The sequence below is a fragment of the Delphinapterus leucas genome, chromosome 7 (genome assembly GCF_059928025.1).
Source record: "Delphinapterus leucas isolate spDelLeu-1000000601 "Yukka" chromosome 7, BTC_Dleu_Yukka2, whole genome shotgun sequence".
In the NCBI taxonomy this organism is placed as follows: Eukaryota; Metazoa; Chordata; class Mammalia; order Artiodactyla; family Monodontidae; genus Delphinapterus; species Delphinapterus leucas.
In genome coordinates this window covers 86,818,364-86,832,026 of record NC_143135.1, presented here as the reverse complement: position 1 = coordinate 86,832,026, position 13,663 = coordinate 86,818,364, and the positions used below count along the sequence as shown (strand labels likewise).

At 38.1% G+C, this 13,663-nt stretch overlaps 1 long non-coding RNA gene across 2 annotated transcripts in view; it reads right to left on the bottom strand.

The window, feature by feature from the left end:
- Window positions 1–527: 527 nt before the first annotated feature.
- The window catches only part of LOC149748805 (uncharacterized), a 109,957-nt gene continuing 96,821 nt past the window's right edge, over window positions 528–13,663 (bottom strand). Inside the window, exon 5 of one of the 2 annotated variants that reach the window (XR_016393922.1) lies at window positions 528–10,980. This is a non-coding gene — a long non-coding RNA (uncharacterized LOC149748805). Of the gene's footprint in view, window positions 12,693–13,663 lie in introns of both variants that reach the window. The other variant, XR_016393920.1, reaches the window with a different exon arrangement.

Here is a 13,663-nt window from a genome sequence, read left to right as displayed (position 1 = left end):
TCTTGGTATCTGGCATCTGCCTGCCTTGCCACTGAACCCTAGCATTCTTCATTTAACAACCATTCAACACATGTTTATTAGATGTTTTTGTGAAACGGGTCTTTATAAAACTTACATTCTATGAGTAGGAAACAGAAAATAAAGAATTACATCAGAAAATAAGTGAAATAATTGTAATTATTAACAAATGCTGCAAAGATAAAACATGGTAAGTAGTGAATGACATGGGGTGTGCTCTTCATATTTGACCAATGAGAAGAAGCCAGTGTTGTCCAGTTCTGAGGAAAGAATGTTCCTGGCAAAGGGAATGGGAAGTCTCATGTTCTCCTATCCAAATCTTCCTGAGACTGGGTCCTTGGTCTCTATGGCTCTGTCCCCCCAAGTTCTCTCTACCCACTTGGACCTCAGCCAGGTATCTGCCCTACCTCACTTTCAATGGACACCTTAGATTTGTAGTTAGTTTGGATATTTTATGTAGAGTATTTGTAAATCTCTCTTACCCAGGCCTTGTGAATTGAATTCCTGCTTCAGGTCTCCTTTAAGACGTATACCTCCAAATCCTCCTCTTTAGAGAAAAACACCCCTGGCTTGCTCCTCTGATTAGCACCCAGCAGGTTTTATTCTGTATCACCATAGTGCCCTATACGTTCCTTTCTCATAGGACTTGTCATGCTTTGTTGTTGTCATTTATATGACCATTGTCCCCACCAGACAGTGAGCTCTTTGAAAGCAGGGGCTAAATCCTCAATCGACACCCCATCACCTAGTACAATACCTGACACATGCTAGGTCTTTAGACACTTGAGATAAGTGGATAAGGAGTTATTAAGTGGTTTTAGATTCAGATTTTTCACTTTACCTCATTTGGCTGAGTCACATGCCACATATTTTTAACATAGTTTTCCTGATGACTTTAACTACTAAGAGTCATTTTGAAACAGAGCAGGACCCTATGGTCTAGCTCCCCATGTCCTCAGCCTGGCTTTTGTCTGTGGAAAAACTTTAGCCAAAGAATAAGTTTAATCAGAGAAGTGAGAAAATGCAGAAGCAAAGAAAAGCAGTCCAACAAGACTAAATAACAGTTTAGTCATTAAGCAAAGTCAAGGACCTTTAGTTAATTCTCAAGGGCTATAGGTAATGTCCTGAGCCGTATCCTGTGAGCTGTATTGTAGATAATGAAACCCCCACCAGATGGAAGAAGTTAACTACATGATAGCCAGACTGTAGTTATGACATAAGCTGCCACAAATCTGAGAACTGGCCTCAAGTAAATGAGAACAAATTGACCCTGGAACTGAAGATTAACTGTACTTAAACCAATCAAGATAACCCTGGTCAGATCACTGCATGACCAATTTCAAGATGACTGTCAGAGCTGAGTGTGCTGTTTCTACATGTAGCCCCCCCGAGCCCGTCTATAAAAGCTCTTGCCCACTGGTTGTCAGTGGTGGGGAGTCGGCCTTTGGACAAGAGTCCACCCTCCACTCCCGCCTTCCTCCCCCCTCCTCCCCCCTGGGCTGCTGGCATCCAAAATAAAGCAAACTTTCTTTTCTACCAACCTTTCCTCTTTAATGGCTTTTGAGCAGTGAGCAGCTGGACCCCACTTTTGGTTATAATTTCATGTGGCTATATTTTCACTTTATTAGAAGTATGGTATATTTTGCAATTTAAGTTTAATTCCACTCTACTTAAAATGGCTTTCAGCAAGCAGTCTTACTGGGCAATATAAAATTCAATGGGGTATTTGTGGCACAAGATCAATACATCCCTAATTTACCTCTGGTATATATTTTGCTCAGTTTTAAACACGTGACAATAAATTATTGATTTTTCACTTTAGAAAACCAAAGTATTTAATATTTTTTCCTATCATTTAGGTGCATTGGTTCAACAAGAAACCTCTGGAGAGTTTTTCAACCATTCTTCTTTGACATAAGAAGAAATCATACTTTTCCAGGAAGACTTGGAAGTTTTAAGCTTGGCTTAAAACTCGGATACAGGGACAGTCTTACAAGTAAAAGTGATAGAATAAGTAATATGATTTTGGGAAAGAGGGAGAGCTCCTGTGCCTCTCCCCAAATTCTCTTCTAGCCAATGTATTATTTTTTAAAAATCTTTATTGGAGTATAACTGCTTTACAATGGTGTGTTACTTTCTGCTGTATAACAACGTGAATCAGCTATATGTATACATATATCCCCATACCCCCTCCATCTTGCACATCCCTCCCACCCCCCCCATCCCACCCATCTAGGTGGCCACAAAGCATGGAACTGATCTCCCTGTACTATGCAACTGCTTCCCGCTAGCTATCTATTTTACATTTGGTAGTGTATATATGTCAAGGCTACTCTCTTATTATGTCTCAACTTACCCTTCCCCCTCCCTGGGTCTTCAAGTCCATTCTCTACTTCTGTGTCTTTTTTTTTTTGCGGTACGTGGGCCTCTCACAGTTGTGGCCTCTCCCATTGTGGAGCACAGGATCTGGATGCACAGGCTCAGTGGCCATGGCTCATGGGCCCGGCCGCTGTGTGACATGTGGGATCCTTCCCTGACTGGGGCACGAACCCGTGTCCCCTGCATTGGCAGGCGGACTCTCAACCACTGTGCCACCAGGGAATTCCACGTCTGTGTCTTTATTCCTGTCTTGCCTCTAGGTTCCTCATGACCATTTTTTGGTTTCTTTTTTAGATTCCATATATATGTGTTAAGATATGGTACTTGTTTTTCTCTTTCTGACTTCACTCTGTATGACAGATTCTAGGTCCATATCCCTCACTACAAATAACTCAATATTCTGTCTTTTTATGGCTAATATTCCATTGTATATATGCGCCACATCTTCTTTATCCATTCATCTGTCAATGGACACTTAGGTTGCTTCCATGTCCTGGCGATTGCAAATAGTGCTGCAATGAACACTGTAGTACATGATTCTTTTTGAATTATGGTTTTCTCAGGGTATATGCCCAGTAGTGGGTTTGCTGGGTCGTATGGTAGTTCTATTTGTAGTTTTTTAAGGAACCTCCATACTGTTCTCCATAGTGGCTGTATCAATTTACATTCCCAGCAACAGTGCAAGAGGGTTCCCTTTTCTCCACACCCTCTCCAGCATTTATTCTCTGTAGATTTTTTGATGATGACCATTCTGACTGGTGTAAGGTGATAACCTCATTGTGGTTTTGATTTGCATTTCTCTAATGATTAGTGACGTTGAGCATCCTTTCATGGTTTGTTGGCAATCTGTATATCTTCTTTGGAGAAATGTCTATTTAGGTCTTCCGCCCATTTTCAGATTGGGCTGTTTGTTTTATTGATGCTGAGCTGTATGAGCTGCTTGTATATTTTGGAGATTAATCATTTGTCAGTTGCTTCATTTGCAAATATTTTCTCCCATTCTGAGGGTTGTCTTTTGACTTATTTATGGTTTCCTCTGCTGTGCAAAAGGTTTGAAGTTTCATTAGGTCCCATTTATTTTTGTTTTTATTTCCATTTCTCTAGGAGGTGGGTCAAAAAGGATCTTGCTGTGATTTATATCATAGAATGTTCTGCCTATGTTTTCCTCTAAGAGTTTTATAGTGTCTGGCCTTACATCTAGGTCTTTAATCCATTTTGAGTTTATTTTTGTGTATGGTGTTAGGGAGTGTTCTAATTTCATTCTTTTACATGTAGCTGTCCAGTTTTCCCAGCACCACTTATCGAAGAGGCTCTCTTTTTCCCACTGTATATTCTTGCCTCCTTTATCAAAGATAAGGTGACCATATGTGTGTGAGTTTATCTCTGGGCTTTCTATCAGTTACATTGATCTATATTTCTGTTTTTTGCCAGTACCATACTGTCTTGATTATTGTAGCTTTATAGTATAGTCTGAAGTCAGGGAGCCTGAGTCTTCCAGCTCCGTTTTCCTTTCTCAAGATTACTTTGGCTATTTCGGGTTTTTTGTGTTTCCATACAAATTGTAAAAATTTTTTTCTTGTTCTTTGAAAAATGACAGTGGTAGTTTGATAGGGACTGCATTGAATCTGTAGATTGCTTTGGGTAGTAGAGTCATTTTCACAATGTTGTTTCTTCCAATCCAAGAACATAGTATATCTCTCCACCTCTTTGTATAATCTTTAATTTCTTTCATCTGTGTCTTATACTTTTTTCATACAGGTCTTTTGTCTCCTTAGGTAGGTTTATTCCTAGGTATTTTATTCTTTGTGTCGCAGTGCTAAATGAGAGTCTTTCCTTAATTTCTCATCATTAGTGTATAGGAATGCAAGAGATTTCTGTGCATTAATTTTGTATCCTGTTACTTTACCAAATTCATTGATTAGGTCTAATAGTTTTCTGGTAGCATCTTTAGGATTTTCTATGTACAACATCATTTCATCTGCAAACAGTGACAGTTTTACTTCTGCTTTTCTTATTTGTATTCCGTTTATTTCCTTTTCTTCTCTGATTGCCATGGCTAAAACTTCAAAAACTATGTTGAATAATAGTGGTGAGAGTGAGCAACCTTGTCTTGTTCCTGATTTAGAGGAAATGGTTTCAGTTTTTCACCTTTGAGAACAATGTTGGCTGTGGGTTTGTCATATATGGCCTTTATTATGTTGAGATAGGTCTCCTCTATGCCCACTTTCTGGAGAGTTTTTATCATAAATGGGTGTTGAATTTTGTTGAAAGGTTTTTCTCCATCTATTGAGATTATCATATGGTTTTTATCCTTCAATTTGTTAATATGGTGTATCACATTGATTAATTTGCATATATTGAAGAAACCTTGCATTCCTGGGGTAAGCCCCGCATGATCATTTGTGTATGATCCTTTTAATGTGCTGTTGGATTCTGTTTGCTAGTATTTTGTTGAGGATTTTTGCATCTATGTTCATCATTGATATTGGCCTGTAGTTTTCTTTGTGATATCTTTGTCTGATTTGGGTATCAATGTGATAGTGGCCTCGTAGAATGAGTTTGGGAGTGTTTCTGACACTGACATGTTTTGGAAGAGTATCTAAATGTTTGATAGGATTCACATGTGAAGCCATCTGGTCTTGGGCTTTTATTTGTTGGAAGATTTTTAATCACATTTTCAGTTTCAGTTCTTGTGATTGGTCTGTCCATATTTTCTATTTCTTCCAGGTTCAGTCTTGGAAGGTCGGACTTTTCTAAGAATTTATTCATTTCTTCCAGATTGTCTATTTTGTTGGCATATACTTGCTTGTAGTAGTCTCTCATGATCCTTTGTATTTCTGTAGTATCAGTAGTTACTTCTTTTTCATTTCTAATTCTGTTTGAGCCTTCTATCTTTTTTTCTTGATGAGTCTGGCTAATGGATTAACAATTTTGTTTATCTTCTCAAAGAACCAGGGATTAGTTATATTGATCTTTGCTATTGTTTCCTTCATTTCTTTTTCATTTATTTCTGATCTGATTTTTATGATTTCTTTCCTTCTGCTAACTTTGGGGTATTTTTGTTCTTCTTTCTCTAATTGCTTTAGGTATAAGGTTAGGTTGTTTATTGGAGATTTTTCTTGTTTCTTGAGATAGGATTTTATCGCTATAAACTTCCTTTCCAGGACTGCTCTTCCTGCATCACATAGGTTTTGGGTGTCATGTTTTCTTTCTTTTTTTGTTAAACATAAATCTCTTCCAAACTCACATCACATTCTGATTGCCTCTCTTTTACCAATGGAACGTTTTTCCTTGTATTATAGTCACTCATGTATATATATTTTTGAATTATATTTTATTAATTTTTTTATACAGCAGGTTCTTATTAGTCATCAATTTTATACACATCAGTGTATATGTGTCAATCACAATCGTCCAATTCATCACACCACCACCCCCACTCCCCGCCGCTTTCTCCCCTTGGTGTCTATACGTTTGTTCTCTATATCTGTGTCTCAATTTCTGCCCTGCAAACTGGTTCATCTGTACCATTTTTCTGGGTTCCACATATATGAGTTAATATACGATATTTGTTTTTCTGTTTCTGACTTAACTTCACTCTGTATGACAGTCTCTAGAGCCATCCACGTCTCTACAAATGACCCAGTTTTTTCCTTTTTATGGCTGAGTAATATTCCATTGTATATATGTACCACATCTTCTTTATCCATTCATCTGTTGATGGGCATTTAGGTTGCTTCCATGACTGGGCTATTGTAAATAGTGCTGCAATGAACATTGTGGTGCATATGTCTTTTTGAATTATGGCTTTGTCTGGGTATATGTCCAGTACTGGGACTGCTGAATCATATGGTAGTTCTATTTTTAGTTTTTAAGGAACCTCCATACTGTTCTCCATAGTGGCTGTATCAATTTACATTCCCACCAACAGTGCAAGAGGCTTCCCTTTTCTCCACACCCTCTCCAACATTTGTTGTTTGTAGATATTCTGATTACACCTATTCTAACTGGTGTGAGGTGATACCTCATTGTAATTTTCTTTTGCATTTCTCTAATGATTATGATGTTGAAAAGCTTTTCATGTGCTTCTTGGCCATCTGTAGTCTTCTTTGGAGTAATGTCTATTTAGGTCTTCTGGCTATTTTTGGATTGAGTTGTTTGTTTTTGTAATATTGTGCTGCATGAGCTGTTTATATATTTTGGAGATTAATCCTTTGTCAGTTGCTTCATTTACAAATATTTTCTCCCATTCTGAGGGTTGCCTTTTCATCTTGTTTATGGTTTCCTTTGCTCTGCAAAAGTTTTGAAGTTTCATTAGGTCCCATTTGTTTATTTTTGTTTTTATTTCCATTACTCTAGGAGGTGGATCAAAAAAGATCTTGCTGTAAAATATGTCAAAGAGTGTTCTTCCTATGTTTTCCTCTAAGAGTTTTTTAATGTCCCGTCTTACATTTAGGTAGGTCTCTAATCCATTTTGAGTTTATTTTTGTGTATGGTGTTAGGGAGTGTTCTAATTTCATTCTTTTACATGTAGCTCTCCAGTTTTCCCAGCAACACTGATTGAAGAGACTGTCTTTTCTCCATTGTATATCCTTGCCTCCCTTTTCATAAATTAGTTGGCCATAAGTGTGTGGGTTTACCTCTGGGCTTTTTATCTTGTTCCATTGATCTATGTTTCTGTTTTTGTGCCAGTACCATATTGTCTTGATTACTGTAACTTTCTATAGCCTTAAGTCAGGGAGTCTGATTCCTCCATCTCTGTTTATTTCCCTCAAGACTGTTTTAGCTATATGGGGTCTTTTTTGTCTCCATATAAATTTTAAGATTTTTTTGTTTTAGTTCCGTAAAAGATGCCATAGGTAATTTGATAGGGATTGCATTGAATCTGTAGATTGCTCTGTGTAGTATAGTCATTTTCACAATATTAGTTTTTCCAATCCAAGAATATGGCATATCTCTCCATCAGTTGGTATCATCTTTAATTCCTTTCATCAGTGTCTTATACTTTTCTTCATACAGGTCTTTTGTCTCCCTAGATAGGTTTATTCCTAGGTATTTTATTCTTTTTGTTGCAGTGGTAAATGGGAGTGTTTCCTTAATTTCTCTTTCATATTTTTCATCATTAGTGTATAGGAATACAAAAGATTTCTGTGCATTAATTTTGTATCTTGAAACTTTACCAAATTCATTGATTAGCTCTAGTAGTTTTCTCGTGACATCTTTAGGATTCTCTATGTATAGTATCATGTCATCTGCAAACAGTGACAGTTTTACTTCTTCTTTTCCAATTTGTGCTCCTTTTAATTCTTTTTCTTCTCTGATTGCTGTGGCTAGGATTTCCAAAACTATGATGAATAATAGTGGTGAGAGTGTACATCTCTGTCTTGTTCCTTATCTTAGAGGAAATGCTTTCAATTTTTCACCATTGAGAATGATGTTTGCTGTGGGTTTGTCATATATGGCCTTTATTGTATTGAGGTAGGTTCCCTCTATGCCCACTTCCTGGAGAGTTCTTATCATAAATGGGTGTTGAATTTTGTCAAAAGCTTTTTCTGCATCTATTGAGGTGATCATAGGGTTTTTATTCTTCAATTTGTTAATGTGGTGTATCACATTGATTGATTTGTGTATATTGAAGAATCCTTGCATCCCTGGGGTAAATCCCACTTGATCATGGTGTATGATGCTTTTAACATGTTGTTGGATTCTGTTTGCTAGTATTTTGTTGAGAAATTTTGCATCTATGTTCATCAGTGATATTGGTCTGTAATTTTGTATTATCTTTGTCTGGTTTTCATATCAGGGTGATGGTGACCTCATAGAATGAGTTTGGCTGTGTTCCTTCCTCCACAATTTTTTGGAAGAGTTTGAGAAGGATGGGTGTTAGCTCTTCTCTAAATGTTTAATAGAATTTGCCTGTGAAGCCATCTGGTCCTGGATTTTTGTTTGTTGGAAGATTTTTAATCACAGTTTCAATTTCATTACTTGTGCTTGGTCTGTTCATATTTTCTATTTCTTCCTAGTTCAGTCTTGGAAGTTTATACCTTTTCCCATTTCTTCCAGGTTGTTCATGTTATTGGCATAGTGTTGCTTGCAGTAATCTCTTAGAATGCTTTGTATTTGTGCTGTTTCTGTTGTAACTTCTCCTTTTTCATTTCTAATTTTATTGATTTGAGTCCCCTCCCTCTTTTTTTTGATGAGTCTGACTAATGGTTCATCAATTTTGTTTATCTTCTCAGAGAAGCAGCTGTTAGTTTTATTGATCTTTGCTATTGTTTTCTTTGTTTCTATTTCATTTATTTCTGCTCTGATCTTTTTGTATGTGTGTGTGGTACGCGGGCCTCTCACTGCTGTGGCCTCTCCCATTGCAGAGCACAGGCTCCGGATGCTCCCACTCAGTGGCCATGGCTCACGGGCCCAGCTGCTCCACGGCATGTGGGATCCTCCCAGACCAGGGCACAAACCCGTGTCCCCTGCATCAGCAGGCGGACTCTCAACCACTGTGCCACCAGGGAAGCCCTCTGCTCTGATCTTGATGATTTCTTTCTTTCTGCTAACTTTGGGTTTTGTCTGTTTTTCTTTCTCTAGTTCCTTTAGGTGTAAGGTTAGATTGTTTATTTGAGATGTTTCTTGAGGTAGGCTTGTATAGCTATAAACTTCCCTCTTAAACTGCTTTTGTGCATCCCATAGGTTTTGGATCATCGTGTTTTCGTTGTCACTTGTCTCTAGGTATTTTTTTATTCCTCTTTGATTTCTTCAGTGATCTCTTGGTTATGTGGTAACGTATTGTTTAGCCTACATGTGTTTGTGTTTTTTATGATATTTTCCCTGTAATTCATTTCTAATCTAATGGCATTGTGGTCAGAAAAGATGCTTGATATGATTTCAGTTTTCTTAAATTTACTGAGGCTTGATTTGTGACCCAAGATGTGATCCATCCTGGAGAATGTTCCATGAGCACTTGAGAAGAAAGTGTAATCTGCTGTTTTTGGATGGAATGTCTTATAAATATCAATTAAATCTTTGTGGTGTATTGTGTCATTTAAGGCTTCTGTTTCCTTATTTATTTTCATTTTGGATGATCTGTCCATTGGTGAAAGTGGGGTGATAAAGTCCCCTACTATGATTGTGTTACTGTCAATTTCCCCTTTTAAGGCTGATGTTTGCCTTATGTATTGAGGTGTTCCTATGTTGGGTGCATAAATATTTACTATTGTTGTATCTTCTTCTTGGATTGATCCCTTCATCATTATGTGGTATCCTTCTTTGTCTGTTGTAATAGTCTTAATTTTAAAGTCTATTTTGTCTGATATGAGAATTGCTACTCCAGCTTTCTTCTGATTTCCATTTGCATGGAGTATCTTTTTCCATCCCCTCACTTTCAGTCTGTATGTGGCCTTAGGTCTGAAGTGGGTCTCTTGTATACAGCACATATATGGGTCTTGTTTTTTATCCATTCAGCCAGTCTGTGTCTTAGGGTTGGAACATTTAATCCATTTACATTTTAAGGTAATTATCAATATGTATGTTCCTATTACTATTTTCTTAATTATTTGGGGTTTGTTATTGTAGGGCTTTTCCATCTATTATGTTTCCTACCTAGAGAAGTCCTTTAGCATTTGTTCTATAGCTGGTTTGGTGGTGCTGAATTTGCTTAACATTTGCTTGTCTGTAAAGTTTTTAATTTCTCTGTTGAATCTGAATGAGATTCTTGCTGGGTAAAGTAATGTTGCTTATGTTTTTTTTCCCTTTCATCACTTTAAATGTGTCCTGCCTCTCCCTTCTGGCTTGCAGAGTTTCTGCTGAAAGATCAGTTGTTAACCTTATGGGGATTCCCTTGTATGTTATTTGTTGTTTTTCCCTTGTTGTTTTTAATATTTTTTCTTCTTATTTAATTTTTGATAGTTTCATTAATTTGTGTCTTTTTGTGTTTCTCCTTAGATTTATCCCATATGTGACACTCTGTGCTTCCTGGACTTGACTATTTCCTTTCCTGTATTTGGGAAGTTTTCAACTATAATCTCTTCAAATATTTTCTCAGTCTCTTTCTTTTTCTTCTTCTGGGACCCCTATAATTCGAATGTTGGTGAGTTTAATGTTGTCCCAGAGGTCTCTTAGGCTGTCTTCATTTCCCTTCATTCTTTTTCTTTATTCTGCTCTGCAGTAGTTATTTCCACTATTTTATCTTCCAGGTCACTTATCTGTTCTTCTGCCTCAGTTATTTGCTATTGATTCCTTTTAGAGAATTTTTAATTTCATTTATTGTGTTGTTTATTTTTGCTTGTTTGCTCAGTTGTTCTTCCAGTCCTTGTTAAATGTTTCTTGTATTTTCTCCATTCTATTTCTGAGATTTTGGATCATATTTACTACCATTACTCTGAATTTTTTTCAGGTAGACTCTCTATTATCTTGTCATTTGTTTGGTCTGGTGGGTTTTTACCCTACTCCTTCATCTCCTGCGTATTTCTCTGTCTCCTCATTTTGTTTAACTTACTGTGTTTGTGGTCTCCTTTTTGTAGGCTGCAGGTTTGTCATTCCTGTTTTTTTGGTGTCTGCACCCAGTGGATGAGGTTGGTTCAGTGGCTTTGGGGAAAAACAAACAAACAAAAACCGAATATATAGAATCCCAAACCAAATGGTAATAGCAATACTAAACAGACAAAACCACACAAAGAAACTCACACACACACTCATAAAGAAAATAACATGTAAACAACTAAAAAAAAAAAAAAAAGGACAGTACACTAGGACAAATGGTGAAAGCAAACCTAAACAGACAAGATCACACAAAAAATGTACACATACACACTTGCAAAAAGAGAAAAAGAAAAAAAACTTTAAAAAATAGTAATAAAATAAAAAAAATGAGATAAAAAATAATAAATAAAAAATAATAAAAACTTAAAATAAAGAGAGTAACCAAAGCAATAAACAAATCCACAAATGATAACAAGCACTAAAGACTAAACTAAGATAAAGATAAAACCAGAAACGAATCAGATGCAGAAAGCAAACCCCCAAGTCTACAGTTGCTCCCAAAGTCCACCACCTGAACTTTGGAAACATCTGTTGTCTAATCAGTTATTCTTCAAATGCAGTGTTTTTCAAGTTGATTGTGGGGATTTAATCTGCTCCTCCTGAGGTTGCATGGAGAAATTTCCCTTTCTTTTTTTTGTTTGCACAGCTCCTGGGGTTCAGCTTTGGTTTTGACCCTGCATTGGCATGTAGTTCACGCTCAGGCATCTGTTCCCCTCCCAGACAAAAGGGGGTTAAAGCAGCAGCTGATTAGTGCTCTCTTGTTCACTCAGGCCAGGGAGAGGGTGGGGTTTGGTAGTCATAAGTGGAATGTGGGGCAAGTTTGTGGTGGCAGAGACTGGTGTGACATTGCAACAGCCTGAGGCATGCCATGTGTTCTCCCAGGGAAGGTGTCCCTGGATTGTGGGAACCTGGCAGTGGCATGCTGCACATGCTTCTGGGGCAGTGTGGGTAGTGACCTGTGCTTGCACACAGAATTCTTGGTGGCAGCAGTCGTGGTGTTAGCAGTTCATGCCCATCTCTGTGGTCTGAGCTGATAGCCATGGCTCACACCCATCTCTGGAGCTCGCTTAGGTGGTGCTCTGCCTTCTGTGCACACATGGAGTAGGAATCCCCTCTTCTTGTGCACCCTGAAACAATGGTCTCTTGACTCTTTGGCAGGTCCAGACTTTTTCCCACACTCCCTCCCAGCTAGCTGTGGCACACTAGCCCCATTCAGGCTGTTTTCATGCAGCCAACCCCAGTCCTCTCCCTGGCCTCTGATCTTCTAAGCCCAAGCCTCAGCTCCCAAACCCCACCTGTCCCAGTGGGTGAGCAGATAAGCATCTCAGGTTGGTGAGTGCTGGTCAGCACTGATCCTCTAGGCTGGTATCTCTCCGCTTTGCCCTCTGCACCCCTGTTGCTGCACTCTTCTCTAAGACTCTGAAGTTTCCCACCTGCCCATCCCTTGTCCCTGCCAGTGAAGGGGCTCCCTAGTGTGTGGAAAATTTTCCCCCTCACAGCTCCATCCCAGAGGTGCAGGTCCTATCCCTATTGTTTTGTCTCTGTTTTTTTTCTTTTTTCTTTTGCCTTACCCAGGTACTTGGGGATTTACTTGCCTTTTGGGAAGTCTGAGGTCTTCTGCCAGCATTCAGTAGGTGTTCTGTAGGAGTTGTTCTACATGTAGATGTGTTTTTGATGTATTTGTGGGGAAGAAGTTGATCTCTCCATACCTTACTCCTCTGCCATCTTGAAGGTCTTCCTAGCCAATGAGTCTTTTTCTGAAATTTCACATTTAAAAATTTTTCTTGTTAAAGTGCAAATTCTCTTAGGAGGGATTGGGTATGAAGCTCTGTTCACACTGAAATTTAAGGGGATAATATCAGATTTTACTCCTGAAGACAAGTTAATAGCTTATAAACTCCCAAGCTCTGCAGGGAGAAGGAAGGTAATAAGAAAGAACTACAGAGATGACGATGTAACAACAACAACAACAAAAATGCTGGAAACCCCTAACTTAGACTTTGTCAACTCTGCAGTTCTGCAGGGTTGATGTCGCCATCTGGGCAAGGACCTGAGGCCAAGCCTGGGAGAATGTGCTGTTCTCTCCTTATTCTCTACAATTAGTTTTCAGATTCAATATTGCTCAGTCCTTTAACAGTTTCCTGATGGCATACCATGAAATGTGGGGAAATAAATCCCCTATCTATTTTGTAATTCAGAGTGAAATATCCTCAGTTTATTGGTTTTGAGTATACAATTGATTCTGGTCAGTCATTCATTAGTAATGGGCAAAATGATTTTAAATATTCAATAACTGTTCTATGCCCATTTCTGTATCTGCATATGTCTTCATAAGAATCACCAAGGGTAATTTTACGTTTATCTATTCAAGCTCTGGCCAATGCTGAGTTTAGCAATAAATTACTTACAGACACTTTTTATTTTAAAGCTCGATTAGGATTCCACAATGTATATATTTGTCAAATACTGAATAATTCAGATGGCTTTTAACTAGTTCTCACTACAAAGGCTGAGGGTGGGGAATAGGACTTAGAGAGAAAGGCATCATAGAGCCCAGGAGAAAAAAGAGCAAGAAGTGAATTAACAACTCCAAGTTAATATGAAAGTAAATGGATAATTAGAGAGCTAGGTGATCATACTAATTTGAATGGAGAAGTTCATCTGGGTTGATGGTTGGAGCAAGGCTAGGGTTAATAAAAGCAGCTAACATTATTCAGTGCCATGCTCT